Source organism: Manacus candei, unplaced genomic scaffold (assembly GCF_025592945.1).
Source record: "Manacus candei isolate 608988 ecotype Guabito, Panama unplaced genomic scaffold, ASM2559294v1 h1tg000003l, whole genome shotgun sequence".
NCBI lineage: Eukaryota > Metazoa > Chordata > Aves > Passeriformes > Pipridae > Manacus > Manacus candei.
In genome coordinates, this window is record NW_026138051.1 from 1,435,615 (window position 1) to 1,452,073 (window position 16,459).

The 16,459-nt window shown below is 47.2% G+C and overlaps 1 protein-coding gene across 2 annotated transcripts in view; it reads right to left on the reverse strand.

Moving 5' to 3' along the window:
- LOC127471136 (fibronectin type-III domain-containing protein 3a-like) overlaps positions 1-16,200 on the reverse strand; it is a 41,193-nt gene extending 24,993 nt beyond the window's left edge. The window contains exons 1-2 of one of the 2 annotated variants that reach the window (XM_051787756.1): positions 16,123-16,200; positions 10,675-10,770 (exon numbers count right to left, since the gene is read on the reverse strand). The gene's annotated coding sequence lies outside the window, so the exon portion shown is untranslated. The remainder of the gene's footprint in view (positions 1-10,674; positions 10,771-16,122) is intronic. The other variant, XM_051787767.1, reaches the window with a different exon arrangement.
- Between the last annotated feature and the right edge of the window lie 259 nt (positions 16,201-16,459).

Genomic DNA, 16,459 nt, shown 5'->3' on the forward strand with positions numbered 1-16,459 from the left:
CAGCATCCATAAAAAGCACAAGATAACAGGATACAGGAAATGCTGACACTTCCTTCTCCCTTCCCATTACCTCCCATAAACCAGAAGGCAAAGTGTGGGTAGGACAGTTTATTCCTTAAAAATAAAAATCAAAACCAGACTAAAAACATCATCCCCAAATCTGTGCATGAACCAAGTCAGGCTGTGCCAAGTCCTTGTTCAGTTCTCCACAACCCGCATGGAAAGGGAGTGTCTGGGGAAGGAAAAAGAGGAAAACAAACCCCCGATGAACTCTGTACCTGGGGGACTGAATTTCCAGATTTGCAACAGTGAGAGAAATATCACAGCCTGACTTAGCATTTCTGCTAGTTTTAATTCATTTTGTTCAGCAGAGGTCTGCAATAAAGCTGAGACTACAGGATTTCTCCTCTATTACCACCACAAGGTAAAGGAGCTGGTGGAATCCACTGATAAAACCCACATTCCTCCTTGTTTGCAAAAGCATCTCAAAATAAGAGATACCATCACACAGTCACAAAATGCAGCACAACAAACTCCTCAAGGCTTCCCAAGAACCCAGATCACTTCACAAACAACTTGTTTTCCAGGTCTGCTCCAGTCACAATTTTCAGAGGCCAAATACGAAGGTGCAAGGGCTGGACACGACCTCAGAGATTGAATTCCTATCAGGTTATACTTACTATATATATTTAATACACTTAACTGCCTTAGCATGTTATTTATTTCCTGAATAAAATAATCTCCTATTTGTCAGGCTTGGAATTGCCTCTGCCAAGGACACAAACACAGCTGATGGTATTTAACTATTCCATTTAAAAATTCCTGCATGGTAAAATTGAGGCAGCTTTTCCTCCTCTACACCTCTCCCATTTTTAGATGGTTAGTGGTTGGATTTAAGCTTAAAGAGCCACAACAGGAATATGCTCTACACAGGCAAAATGAAAATCCTTTATTTTCTACATGCAACAGTCCCAATTTCTTTCATCTCTGAACCTCAAAGACGACAGAAATCAGTACTTAAAATAAAGGGGAAACCCCTTTACCAAAAAGCAACTCCAGCTGCATTCAAATGTTCAAGCACCCAAAATGAGCAGCTGCAGAAAAAAAGTGTTCTGAAACAGGTCCCAAAGCCACCTGCAATTCTAAATGAACGTTCTGAGTTTCTATTCTGAGCTTTATTAATTAATTTTCTGAGGCTTTGTCTTTAGGACAAATTGTAGAGCAGAGCCCCAACATCCACGTGGGGTTTAGAACCCTCAATCTCCTGCCTGATGGCTCAGGTAGTGTTTAATTCCCATTGACACCTCCACACACATTCTGCTTAGTGCTGTAATTTCATTTTTCAGAGGAGGAACTTAATACTTGGAGTATCAGGAAATAACTGTTTTTATACAGTTAATGACAAACACCAAAAATAGCGAATTTCGTGTCTTGGCAGGAATCTCCACGTGGGCACAGAAAATAGAAGTACTGACACAAATGAAACCATTTTCAGAACTTCTGGGCAGTTCCACCTGGCTCAGGACGTTGATATTTCCCTGTGCAGCTGGGCTGGGGTGGCTGCAAGCGGCAGAACACTGAGGACAAAAGAGGAATGCCCTGACAGATTGGAAAAAAAACGAGTTATTTTGGTTTTACAGCACTGCTTCATTCCTCCAACATCCTGATAAGAGCAGCAAAGACACTGCTGCCCTCAGAGGGAGCCCAGGGAAGGAGGGGGGGACTCAACCCCTCCCCACTTCAACAGGTAACACTTTTCCAGGGAAATAGAACGTGATCCAAACAGATTTACCTCCCCAAAGGCTCCATTTCACTGGAGGAAGTAGGTGGTATTGGGGTAAATAAAAAGAGAATTCCTGAAAAGTTATTACATAGTCAGCACAATTTCCTGCAAAACATAACAAAGACAGGGCTCTATCTTGAAAAGCCATTTCCCAACACCCTCCCACAGCTTGGAGCAGGGAATCCAGCCCTGCCCCACGGCCCTCAGCCACAGGCAAAGGCTGATCCCACGGAAAAGGTGGAGGACAATCACTGCCTGGGCAAGGAGATTGCAGGATCCTGAACCCACCTCCATCCACACTCCAAGCCCCGTCCAACCTGGCCTTGAACACTTCCAGGGATCCAGGGGCAGCCACAGCTGCTCTGGGCAACCTGTGCCAGGGCCTCCCCACCCTCACAGCCAAGAATTCCTTCCCAATATCCCATCTAACCCTGCCCTCTGGCAGTGGGAAGATATTCCCTGTGTCCTGTCCCTCCATCCCTTGTCCCAAGTCCCTCTCCAGCTCTCCTGGAGTCCCTTTAGGCCCTGGAAGGGGCTCTCAGCTCTCCCTGGATCCTTCCCTTCTCCAGGTGAACCCCCCCAGCTCTCCCAGCCTGGCTCCAGAGCAGAGGGGCTCCAGCCCTGGAGCATCTCTGGGGCCTCCCCTGGACTCTCTCCAGCAGCTCCACATCCTTGGGCTGCTGTTCCCAGGGCTGGAGGCAGCTCTGCAGGGGGGGTCTCACCTGAGACAGGGGCAGAGGGGCAGAATCCCCCCCTGCCCTGCTGCCCATGATCCCTGTGGGATCAGCCCAGGGCACGGGGGGTTCTGGGTGTCAGGGCATGTCCAGCCTCTCACCCACCAACACCCCCAAGTCCTACCAAATCCCACATCCCTAAAAGTCTGTCAGTGATTCCAGGCTTCCTCTAAACCCTCTGTTTTACCCCAAGCCAAGTCAGCTTGGAGAGGTAACCCCAGCTGGGGGGGTGTTCATGGCCCAAAATGACCAACCCACCCATTGGGAGAACTGTATCAAAGAGCTTCTCGGGTCCTAAAGCCACTTTGTTCCATCAAATCTCAGGAATAGGGGCTCAAACTGCTTTTGTCATGGTCTGTTCTTGGGTATTTTGAGTTAATCCTCAGTAGTAACTCTCCAAGTGGTCAGGGGGAAAAAAAATATGGAAAAAGTGCTTGCACTGAGAATTGACAGGTTGCACTGACATTAAAGATGAGCTAATACACTAAATTTTAAATTGTAGTCTAAAATAAGCAAGAATAATCCCATCTGGAAGTATTAAAGACTAGGCAAATTTTGTAATTTATAGGAATTTACTGCAACTTAATGAATCATTAAATATGAATCAATAGCAGAATTTCTAGAGGTGTCTCTCCAGCTTTGTCACCCTGTCCTGGAGATTTTTGAGTCAGTATGGAATTAAACAGATTGACTTTTAGAAAGTTTACATTTTGCAAGGGCATTTCTGACCTGATTCATTTCTTTGCAGTGGTTTCTATTACACATCAGCTAAAGGTCACTCCCAAACCTGGTCTGAGCTGAGGGATGAATTCAACCCATGAAGCATGAAAGCCATAAAAAACAAAATAATTGGGATTAATCACCTCTGAAACAAACCTGAAGCAGTTTTAGCTGAGCTGAAACAAGTGACAGTGGAGATCACATTCCTAAGTTAAATAACTTTTGTTTCCACAGATTAGTTGTTCAACACACGCGCATCTCAAAAGCTAAAATACTGCCATTTATTGCAAATTAAAAAAGTATTTTAAATTAAATAAAAGCAACTCCTATTGCAAAAACGGACCCTGGGACGTGTTCTGGAGTAATTCCACGCTGGGCTGGGGTAATATGGTCGCTCGTGTCAACCATATTCACAGAAAGGCCACATTTTCCACGCACAGTCTCAGCCACAAAGGCTTCTAAGAAACCCAGCGAAGCTCCAGGACTGGCCTGGAGCAAACAATTCCCGTACACAGCGGCTGGGCCTGACCTCACTTCCTGACAGAGGGAAAATGCCGAGCCTCTGGAAGGCTGGAACATTGGCCTTCCCTTTCTCCAGCCCGGATTCCTCCCCAGCAGTGCCGCTGGAGCCCGGCCAGCCCCGAGCAGCCGCGCAGGGCTCGCCGATCCCAGCTCCCATTTCCAGGGAAAACAGCTCTGGGCTCCTGCACGGAACAGGCAGAGCTCACTGAGGGCTGAATGATACTGGATCATCCTACCAAAGCCTGGAAAACATCAGGGGTTCACAAGACATTTGGAAATTCAAATCTAAAATTGTCTACAACAGTTTTGAAAGTGAAATAATGAGCAATTCCAGGACATGGAATTCCAGTTACTAACAAATAAATGGTGAGAGCTGATGACCTTAGAGGTCTTTTCCAATTTTAATGACTCTGTAAATGCTCAGTAAACTCCTTGTAAGGACTCCCAGCATTACTGACCCTCCTGTTTCCATTTCCAACCCCGCAGCTCAGGATGAGGCGCCACATTCAGCTCTGGCACTTCCACTTGAATGACACAAGAGAAAACTACAACATTATAACAGCAATATACTGAAAAAAAAAATGAAGTGGTGGCCAGAATAATTGTCCTGTATAAACACATCATTCCTGTTTTATCCAGAGTTTTTGGAGCAGTCACCAGTAAACAACAACACAGCAACCATTTACAGCCGTGTCTCTCTTTAGCCCCTCACAGTGAATTTGCAGGGCATGTAAAAACACAGAGATTGTGTTCTATAAAGAAATAAGACACATTTAATAAACTGAAAAAATAGCCTTTTCATTGGAATTGCATCCTTCAATCATTAATAGAAGGTGAGTTATCTATTGTGCAAATGTGTCACGGTGTTACGGATTTAGCAAGTTTTGAAAATCCTGTTGGCTCATGTTGAAATATTTTAGCAGTACTTCAATATATCCCACAGTCTAAACAGGGGGAACACTGCAGACAGGAATGGATCAGCTTCATTCCACTGGCCAGCACAGAACGTGAACAGTGTTCATAAACAGTAAAAAATTAGTTTATAATCCCAGACAGAAGCTATCCCAAATTATCATAATTTTCATTATAGTCAGTGCTGGATTTAAGATGAGAAAGTTCCTATTCCAAGGAGCTTATTACTGAAATGCAGACTTTAATTTTTATTGAAATCCAGCATGCCTGAGTTAGAAAGAACAATGTGTCCAGGATGGAGAGCTGGGAATTCAGCAGAAACTTCCTGATTTCCAGGTTCAGTGCCTTATGCAACCTGCCAGCCTGAGCCTGGGTTTTCATTTATTGCAGGAAGCAAACTACCACAATACTGCTATTTACTAAGGGCAGCATTGTATCAAACCCTAAAGCTTTAATTGCACTTTTTTATACTGACAGAACTACTAATTATCACTATAAATATTATATAATATATAAAAATATAGTCAACATATTCTCTTTAAGTGGGGGGAAAAACTTATGTTCTCTGATAAAGAAAATTATGAATTATTGCCATGCCTTAAAATCCAAATCTCCTGCAAACTGAGGCTTCTGAGTGTTTTACACACATTCCACCCTGTCAGCTCAATTTTCCATCAGTCATTTCCAAAGGCTGTTCAAAGAACAACCACAGACCCTAACAAAAGTCATCCCCAACCTCAGGCTAAGGAATAACCTTGTCCTAAATATCCAGCATCACTTATGACTCCTAAAAAAACAGATTTGAAATTTATGCCCCACACAACTCAGAGGTGGGAAAAATCTTGGGGGGAAAAAAAAAAAAAAAAGACACAGGCTGCCCTCTGCCACCCACGTTTTTCAAATAAACAGCATTTTTAAGGTATCATCCCAACCCTAAAATAGTCCTCCTGTGCCCCAGGACCACACATGAGACCTGCTGGGTGGACTGGTTTACTTTGAGCGAGACGAAGGCACCGAAAGGTTTAACAGAAGCTCAGTTAGACCTGAGCTCTGGAGGGACCACCACCACTCCATAAATCATCTGTTCCCCCACTAAATACATGTTTGGATTAAAATGTTGGGCATCATTTATAACGACACCCCAGTGAGTTTGTCAGCAGCATCTTGTGTGAAGTTTGGCTTCCAGCCAGGAGGGCAACACGACTTGGTGTGATCCTGAGAATGTTCACGACTGACCCAGCGAATGGGCTCAAATATTTGGAACACTGAGAGCCCAAAGTCATTCTGATCCAGGTAGGACTGACCCAGGTGAGCTCTGGGACCCCAGGAAAATGTTAAAAACTCAGTAAAACTGCACCCCAGCTCCACACACACACACAGAGGACCAGGTTTCTACACTCTGCTCCAAGTGTTTGCTTCCAGCAACCCTCAAATTACAGACGTATTAATGCTCACCTCACAGGGAACTGAGTCCTAAAACTCTCCATGAAGGAGGAGTAAGATTGGGATGGAAACCCTCATATCAGACACCAAAATCCCCGAAGCCACCAAGAAACAGCAGATAAAGCCCACGGAGACACGTGGGAGCTCTGACCTCAGGGACAGTATCCCCTTCCATCCTCCTCATCCACCTGGATCAGGTTCCTGCTGTGACCGTGCCAGGAAAGCAATAAAACAATTGCTCCTCTCCACCCTCACTCACAAACTCCCCAAGAACCACCCACTGCACTCCAGGATTGTTTTCCAGCCTCCAAGTCCATCCCTGAGGATTCCAGGGGACACAGAGGCCAATGACCAGTCGGGGGGGGTCACAGCCCACCCTCCAGAGTCACGGACTTTTCCAGGGACTGCACAACTTTCTGCTGTTGTTCCCAAGAGAAACTGCCCTGGAAAGAGCTGTGAGCTGGGAATAAAGAACCTGTCACTGCCAGAGCACATCAGGTTTGATCTGAGCTCTTATTTAACAATATGCTCACGTGAGGGCCACGTCTGTCCTCAGAATTATTCTTTTATGAGGCCTGCAAAGTTTGCAGTAACAGTTTCTGTAATGCAAACATGACATAACTTTTAGATAAATATTTTCCTTCATTGCTTTAGTTATAATTTTTTGTCTTTTCTCTCATTGCCAGAAAAGCAGAGCCAAATCCTAAGCACTTGTGTGCTGCTTCCTAATTGACCAGTCCCATAAACCCCAACCCAGGAGTTCCTGAAACATCCTAATCCTGCTTCTAGAAGAGAACTGAGCACCTCAAAGAACTGAGCCCTTGAAGTATTTCATTCTTATTTCAACTTCAAAAAATAATGGGACTAAGGTATTTTCCAGCTATATCAATGCTGTTAAAAAAAAAAATAAAATAAATGTAAAACTGCTTCTTTCCACCTGTTAGGAAAAATTACATGTTCTGGCATCAGCTGAGTTGCTCATTTTAAAGCAAGAATTTTTCAAGCTGATACGAAAAAGCTTTAAATAAATACAATGTATTGAAGTCCAAGTGTGAAACTGAATTTTAACTGAATTTAAAACCACATTATTCTGTTTTTTTAGGCCTTGAAGGAAACCAGTTTATTTAGACACTGACAACATACTATGGAAATTCTATATCCCAGTGGTTATCTAAATCACTTGGAAACTATGGGAATAAGACACACTGTGGTCTACTGAAAAGTAATCAAAAAAAACTTCTGACCAAGGTCAGACAGCCCCAATCTCTAAAGAGCAAAAAGGCAGCTGGATTTTACACCTCAAAGAAACACAGCTAAGCAGGTGAAGCAAAGTGGTTCAAAGCATGCCAAGGTTTTACCAGCTGGGAACTGCATGTTCCTACAGGGACCTGCCCGTGCTCCAAGGCTCTGAAATCCAGGTTAAGGATCTGGATAACTGAGTACAACCCCTCCCAGTGGGAAAAATCTGAAGTGGATTGTAAAATTCAACCCATTTTATGATCATTTTTTCTCCGGAAAATAAAAAATTTCTGCTCGTTTCCCAACCTTTTTGAAGTCCAAGGGAAAAAGTTCCGTTTCCAAGACTGGCAAGAACCCAGAGGAATGGTTTGCTGTGTGTGCAGACACATCCATTCCAACAGGAACACATCATTCCATGGCACCTTGTTCGTCCCAGTCCCCTCCCTGCAGCGAGGAACACCCAGTTCACGGCAGGAATAAAGGTTAAGGATTTGGAAAAGCTTTGTTTTAGAATCTTCACGTGAGGAGCAGGTGGGAAGTGGCAAATTTCAGTGCCCACTGAGCTTGGCTGCTCTGCTTTGTCCTCTGTGTCTCCAGACCTGGGTGAAACCTCTGCCCTTTTTAGTGCCAGAGCTGGGTAATCCCTAAAAATGAAGCTGGAGAGCAATTATGGGATGGCAGACACACACACAGCTGGTGTGGCACAACCCCAAGGTGATCCAAAAGCTCTTTTCCAAACGCCTGCCTTCTGTATTCCAACAATTTATTTACTTTAGGCCTGACTCAGGGAGCCCAATCATGCAGATTATTAAAACCAACACAACAAGGCCACTTCCAGGAAAGGCTCCTACCACGGGACTGCTCCGAGCACACAGCTGGTGTCTCATCCAACAAAACAGGAGGGAAATCAGCACTTCCCAGGATGGAGACACAAGCAGGAGTTTGCTTCCAGGTTGCTGCAAAGGCTGATTTTCCAGCACTTTCTTCCAGCAAGTGCCTGATGCAGCCTGTCAGCACAGCAACACAAACAAGCCTTTTCCATTTAAGAGCCCTCCTACAAACCATGACTTCAAAAACAACCATAAAAGCCCAGTGAAAGCAAAGGATTCCTTCAGACTGGAAGAGATTATGCAAACTCCAAGCAAGGATGAATTATTTTGATACACCAACTGGAGACTGTTTTCCTTGTGCAACATGAGCAGAGGCTCAGGCTGTAACACTTTAGCTGAGCAGTGAAATTAGTCTGGTTAAAACAGGTTATACTTAAACTAAGGGCTAAAACACACCAATAAATTACTTTAATTACCACAGCTGAGCAGTCCCATGGCAACAGACCGTGTGCATTTTTGTAGTTCATGGAAAATGCAAGGGAAAATGCAAGGATGAGGTCACCCACATGAGGTTTGAGCAGGAGCACTTCCCTCAGAGTGTGACAGGCCAAGTCTGGGCACAGAACCACTGACACAGCTCAGCTGATGGATGGCAACACACTGAAATCACTTCCTTCTGCATCAGCTTTAAATATGTATTAGTAAATCAGTTAATCTGCTGTAAATTTAGAAATAGAATCATATTTTACATAAGAGCCTAAGTGGAAATTATCAGTTTTGAAGAACATAAGGATGACAGTATATATGTAAGTTTTTATAAAGTTTATGCTTTAAGAATTCTAGGTATTGAAAAGCAAAATGACAGTTTACAATACAAACTGTTGTTTACATAACACCTTCCAAACCTGAATAATTCTAACTAATTCTCACCCCTGACATGGCAATGGACAAAAATACACACATGGGTGAGCAGATTAAAGGTTCTGCTGGGAACAGCCAATCTGCTCAAAACCAACTGCACCATCCTGCAAGTCCTTCAGGAGACTAAAACCCCTCACACACAAACATTAAACTCTGCCTTCATCCCTCCAAGTACCTGCTGGAGGAGAAACCCAAGTGACACAGGAGTGGCACTGATCACTCCACTGCTCTGGGACACTTTAATACCTCACTCAGCAGAACTGAGAGCAACTCAGCCCTGCTGAAGAGATACTAATGCTGAAGGTATTTGATAAAGGGCATTAAACAGCAGATAAAAAAAACTCCATCTGAATTTATAAACCTGTATTTAACCTGATTAAACGGTTTTCTTCCCAAATATCTATTCAGCTGCAGAGAATACAGCATGATAACCATGGTTTTTCTCCATATCTTGTAAGAAATCTATCTGCTGATCATCTTTTGCTTTCCAACACTGCTCCCCAAAGTCTTGTCTTGTGCTACTGTAGTTTCACACCACATTCTACTCTACATCCATCAGATAACACTCATTTTTTAATATAATTTCTTCTGTTGCATTAGAGAACTGTGAACCACCCATGTTTAGGAAGCTGGAGAAACTGCTCTTTGCTAAGTTGAAACTTGCACATTACACTTGAATTTTGGTGCATATTCATAACATGGAAGCTGATTCTTCACTAGAGGGGACTTGACCTCAGCAAAAACACCCTCCCCTCACAGAAAAACTAAACTGCCTGAGTGCCTTTAGATACAACAAAGTGATTTCTGAGTCACAAAGACTTTATACTGCACCTGCTTGTTCTCCCATGGAAAACACGCTGGGCAGCCAACAGCTTCCAAAACTCACCTGGACTTTTGGCTACCTGTATTTTCAGGAATGCAATCCCCATGGTTTCACAAGGCTCTTACAGTGCTGTGCATTAGAAGATAACTCATGGGACTCCCCATTAAAAAAAAAAAAAAAAGCGAAGTTGAAGAATTCTTGCTCTCAAACCCTGGCAAGTTCCTGACAGATTTCTTCCTGCTTTTCCAGCAGATCAGTTCCATGACCTGAGCAATTCCAGAGGAGTAACTCCATTCCATGATTCCAACTAAACCCAAAGGATCTGAGCAGGGCACTATCAGAATGCAGCTGTTCTCCACACAGGAAATACATTTTGCTAATATCAGAATTTACTTGCTTTATCCAAAGCCAATTATGCAACTCTCTCCAAAACAAAACTTCCAGCTAAGGGATGAGAGGGAGAGAAAGAGTCAGAAATGTGAAAATGGAGGTAAGGCTGCCACCTGACAAAACCAGTAGAGTTTCTGAGAAAACACTGACCCTCTTCCTACCTCAAGAACCCAATCAGTTCTTCCTTCCCTAATTCATTTTTCGGTTCGATAATAAATCATCCAGAAATTTCTTCCAGGAAAAGGAGTCCTAAGTTTAAAAGTCTGTCAAATATATTTATTTCAACCTAAGGTGTTACTTAGAGACTTAATGAGAAAGAAGTGCTTCAGAAAAGAACAGTAAGTTGTGTGTAATTACCGCTGACACTCTCCTGCCTCGGAATTCCTGCTGCTGGTGAGTGTCCCAGGGCCGGTGCTGCCGAGGGAGCAACGAGTGCTGCCCTCAGTCCTCTCTCTGCGGGCAAGAAAAAACAGTCATCTTCATTTTAGTGCCTTGGCAAGTCACAGCATCACAGAATGTGCTGGGCTGGAAGGGACCCACAAGGATCATCCAGTCCAACCCTCAGCCCTGCTCAGGCCCATCCCCAGGAGTCACATCATGAGCACATCCAGAGGATCAGCCAAACCCTCCTGGAGCTCTGGCAGCCTTGGGGCTGTGCCCACTGCCCTGGGGAGCCTGGGCAGTGCCCAACCAGCCTCTGGGGGAAGAACCTTTTCCTGAGATCCAACCTGAGCCTGCCCTGACACAGCTCCAGCCATTCCCTGGCTGCTGTCCCTTGTCCACCCAGAGCAGAGCTCAGTCCCTGCCCCTCCTCTGCCCCTCCCCAGCACACTGGAACTGCAGTGAGGTCTCCCCTCAGTCTGAAGAAAAACCAGGTGCAGAGAACGGGGCAGAGTCCCTAAAAGAGCAGGAGCCATGAAGGGCCAGCCAATGGCTACAACTCCACGGGAACAGCAAACACAGCTCAAGGAAAAAGGGAGAAGTCAGTAGAGCTGTCATGGCATTCCTGGGGTCACCCAGCACGTCCCAAGTGCCAGAGCTGACACTGCTCAACACTGCCCAGGCTCCAGAGCACTGCCAAGACACTGCCCTGCTCAGCCAGGAGTGTGAGCAATGGTTGAGGGACAGGCAGTGTGAACAGTGGGATGAGACATGTCTTTGGATAGTAAGTGTATTTACTTAGTTATCTATCTCTGCTCTACTCCTCTATATGACAATAAGGATGAAAAAAATCCATTTCCAAAAAGTATGCAAATACATCCACATTTAAACTGCCGTGTACATATTTATCCTCTGGTAAGGTGCATAAAACGATATAAATTTTACATAAATCTGGAAATACAATCCCAGTTTGCTGTTATGGGGCAGCATGGCTTTATTCTAGAGACTGCTCCACTAAAGGTAATTAAAGCTTCACTAGTGGCTGAAGCCATTCAAGATGTTATTATTTAATGATGTAAAAATTATCACCTTTCTCGAGCTACTGCATCCAGTACCAAATTCCAGTTCCTAAACCATTTGCACACTGAGCCCTGTCCTGGCCCTCCACACACAGGAAGTCTTTGCAGATATCAGTCAATTCCCAATACAGTTTTTCACAGAATCCCAGAGGCTCTGGGGCTGGAAAAGCCCTCCCAGCCTATGGAGTCCACCCTGTGCCCCATCCCCACCTTGTCCCCCAGCCCAGAGCACTGAGTGCCACGGCCAGTCATTCCTGGGACACCTCCAGGGATGGGGACTCCAAACCCCCCTGGGCAGCCCCTTCCAGTGCCTGACCACCCTTTCCATGAGGAAATTCCTCCTGAATCTCTAAAGGTAAAGCCCAGGCAGGTGTGTTCTGCAGTTTGACTGGAATGCTTCAAGAAATCTCTGTCCCTGTGGTTCCCTGTGCAGGAAGCCCAGCCAGGAGAAGCTCCCACATCCCAATCCACTGCCACTGTCACCAGAAAGGTGACACTGCCTTGAAGTCACTTGAAGATGTTTCTGAAGTCACATGTTCCTACTGAACGACTTTTAATAAGGCACAGGCAAAAATATATCATATAAATGACCAGCCCCAAAGCTGGAAAAGTACATTTTGGGCAAAAGGAGGCATTTTCCACATCAATCAAGACACTGGGAACAAGGGGAGATTTACATTAGGATTGAAAGGGCCGAAGGGCTGGGAGCCAGTGGTGTGTCTGTGCTGGTCAATACACAGCAAGGATTGTGTCAGCACCACTGAGAGAATAAATTATCGCTGCTTTTACAATAAGCTCTTCAAGAATGCAATAAAGAGTTCAGTGTGTGCTCCTCACTCAGGAATCCAAAACTTTTCAGTGAAGGTCTGGCTTGCAGCAAAGATAACAGCTGAGAACTAACCATCTTGACCTTGGGAAGCTTCATGACAACGTGCTAAAAACAGGTGAAAAACTGAACAGGTCACTGCTCCCACATCCACCAGCCCTGAGAGCAAGCACAGGTTTAAGTACTGAGAGTTCAGACCTGGCGGGTTTGAGACAGCCCAAAATTAGAAGTGAGAAATGTAATTTTTTATCCCCAAGCCTCTTGGCTGTTGCAGTATTACTAATACTGAGGTTTTCTCATCTGCTTTCAGAGATAAATTTAAAATTCTTCCCCGATTAAATGAAATCATGGCAGGAAATTAAGAAAATATGTAACTAGGGAAGGCATTCTTACAATATTTCATACCAGCTCCTGACTGATGCACAGTATTATAAGAACGTCTTCCCAGTCACGTATTTTCCTCCACAGTTTGACAAGAAGTCTCCCAAGTTGTGGGAACAGCAAGTCACCAAATAAAAATGCCAGTTTCATTCTTCCAAGCTTCAAAGATGGATTTTAATTTGCTTGAAATTCAGCAGGCACCCTCGGGAGCAGGATTCTGGAATTTTTCCTGTCTGCACAGTCCATAGGAAATTTTAAGGACTCACCAACCTTTTCCTAAAAATAATTGTAAAAGATGAAGGGCTGTTGGTGTGGGTGGGAAAAGCCCCACAGCCAACACGATGCCAATGCCACCCTCCAGAAAGCCCCAAACAAAAGAGTGTTAAAAGAGCTCTATAGAACATTTATATCCAACTTTGCTGCAGATTTGGTTTCAGTGCAACATCAAAGAAAGATGCAGTTTGTGATCAAGGCTTGTGGCAGGAAATGGATGTGTGTAGACAAAGTTATCTTTCTTCTCTCTAAAGGTGAATACACGAGGAGTTATTGTTTTCAGCCATTCTAACATCCAATTTCTCAAAACCACTACAGTAAAATTAACTATTAATCACCAAGAAAAATAACCTGTCCCCAGAGAACAGCAATAAAAGTAGCCTGAAGTGGGTATCTGTGCACATACACAGCCCAAGGAGCTGAAATTATTCCACTGCATTGTCAAAGTGCTGCTTAATTCCAGCTAAGGCCAAGTTTTCCAAAAACTTGCTGCAACAATCCTGAGCTACAAGAGAGTGAACAACTTGTAAGAGCTTGTTCCAGGGGATGTGTAAGACATCAATACCAGCCCTGTTTATCCACTGGCTGCTGTGTGAAGGATCCCAAACTGAGATCTGGGATCCGACTGGTTCAGCTCTACAGAACATTAGATTTATTTGATCCTAGATGAGAACAAATGATTCCCAGACAAGACCAGCATTCCAAAACTTTCCGAGATTTGGAACACAGGAAGGTAAAAAGCCCTAAAAGAGCAGAGTGCAATAGCTGGCTGCTTTTCAACATGCATGATCACACACTGAGCCCTGAGAAAGTCAACATCTTTCCCATTTTACCACCTTATCCTTTTTCACAAATTACATAAACCCAGGGAAGGAATGTGAGTGTGGGAAGCAACTCGGGTTTTGCTTCTTACTCACAAGGATACTGAACTAGACACAAAGTACTTTCTTCTATGCTGGATCTTAACTCCAAGGTCAATTTATTGGCTTAAAACACTGAGAGGATGATGCTTCCCTGGTTCAAATGCTAATCTGAGGCTCAGGAAATCTAGATTCAATTCCCTGCCTCACCACATACTTCCTGTGTGACCTTGGGCCATAAATATTTCGGTGCCTCAGTCTTTCCATCTGTGACTGAGATAGTATTTCTCTATTGAACTAAGTGTTGTAAAGACAAATACATTGGGAAAACATCAGGAATCACAGGCCACAGCCATACGTGGATCGGGCAGCAGAGGAACTTATCTGTGTGTCAATAGTCCCAATCAGGCAGCAGGGAAAGCAAGGGAGGGCTGCCAGTGTTAAAAACTTTAACTACCACAGGGCAGCAAACACATAAAATACCAGCAGAATGGATGGAAATTGAAACCTCAATTATAAAAATCGGCTTTGCAGAAAGTTTCCATCATTCCAACCAAGTTTTAAACAGAAACAAAACTCAGAAACCAGCTGAGTGAGCTGCTGAAGGGAGCAAATACACCTGCCAGCAACTCATTATTGCCCTGTTTTGGGAGATTATCACATGAAACACCTCCAATGTGAGGCAGCAGAGGGGCAGCTGAGGCTGGGGGCAAAGAATCCCTGGAGACTGTTCCCCAAAGCCCTGCGGGAAGGGAACCACATGCTGCTGGAGTCCCCAGCCTTTTGTGAGAGGCGGTAAATAGGATCGGGCTAAGAGTGCTCACAGTGGGGTCCCCTCTGCTGCTGCCCCAAGGCGGGTGGGGGGGGATAAAGCGCGAAGGGGGAGGGCAGAAGATGGTCACCACCCAAACAGGGGCTGACAGGAGTGACCTCCCCCTGCCCCGACCCCAGGAGGAGCCGGGGGAGGTGTCTGGGACTGAGCTGGGAGCAGCCAAGGGGAACAACTACAAGGCTACGTGGCATTCGCAGGCAGCGGCTGCGAGAGGGAGAACGGGGGGGCGGCGAGGGGGGGAGCCGGGGGGGGGGAAAGGCTTCAGATCGCAACCGCTGCTTCCCCGAGACATGGAAGGACAAGGAGAGGAAGGGGACAGAGGGACACGGGGGATGTGTGCGTTGTGCAGAGGAGCGGGACCGGGCGGGGGCAAGAGCGACCCGCGGAGCTCGGTGGCATTAACCCCGTCCGGGCGGGCTCAGCTGAGCTCGGCCGGGATCCCCCCGACCCCAGCCCCGGGTGTCTGCCCAGCTCTGAGCCCCGCACCGGGGTGTCCCGTTAGGAGCCGCTCCCCCAAACCCCGCATCCCAAATCCCCCCGGTCTGCCGGGGGGGATGCCCGTGCCCCGCGGGGCACCCCCGTACAGACCCTCCCGTACAGACCCCCCTCCTCCTGTCCGAGACCCCCCGAGCCCGGTCTGACCCCCCGTCCCGGCACCCCAACCCACTCCCGGCACCCCATGCCACCCTGGGCACCCCATCCCGGCACCCCATCCCACCCCCGGATCCCATCCCATTCCACCCCATGCCGGGCACCCCATCCCATGCCGGGCACCCCATTCCCACTCCGGGTACCCCATCCCGGCAGCGCATCCCATCCTGCCCCCTACACCCCATCCTCCCGCACCCCGCCCCAGACCCCCATCCCACCCCATGCCCCGGGACATCGGATCCCATCGGATCCTGCCCCCACCTGCCCCGTACGCCACGTCCACCCCCAAACCTGCCCCATTCCCCGGGCTCCCCCTCCTCCTCTCCCAAAAATCCCCCTCCCGATCCCCGGGGTCCCGTTTCTCCCGCAGCCGCCCCCCCTCCCCTCCCCGCCCTCCGCACCGCGGGGCTCGGCTCCGGGCAGTGCCCGCCGCGCCCTGGGCGGGCGGCACCGCTCTCCCCGTGCCCGGGGTGCGGCGGGACGGCGGGGGAGCCACCCCCGGGCCGGGCCCCCCGCACTGACCGTGGGCTCCGCCGGCTCCGCCGCCGCCTCAGCGCCCGCCGCCCGCCCGCGCCGCCATCATGGAATGCGGGCACCGCGCCTGCGCCGCCGCCGGCCGGGGGCGGGCGGGCGCGCCAACCACAGCACGGCCCGCGCGGCTCCGCGGCCACGGACACACGAGCCCGCCGAAAGCGGCGCGGGGGGGCGGCCCCGCGGGGCTGGGACACTGCGGGCGGGGACCTGGGTGGGCATCGTCTGTCACCGCTGAGCACTGCCTGTCCCCCCTGGGCACCATCTGTGCCCCCTGGGCACTGCCTGTCCCCCCTGGGCACCGTCCGTCACCCCTGGACACTGTTTG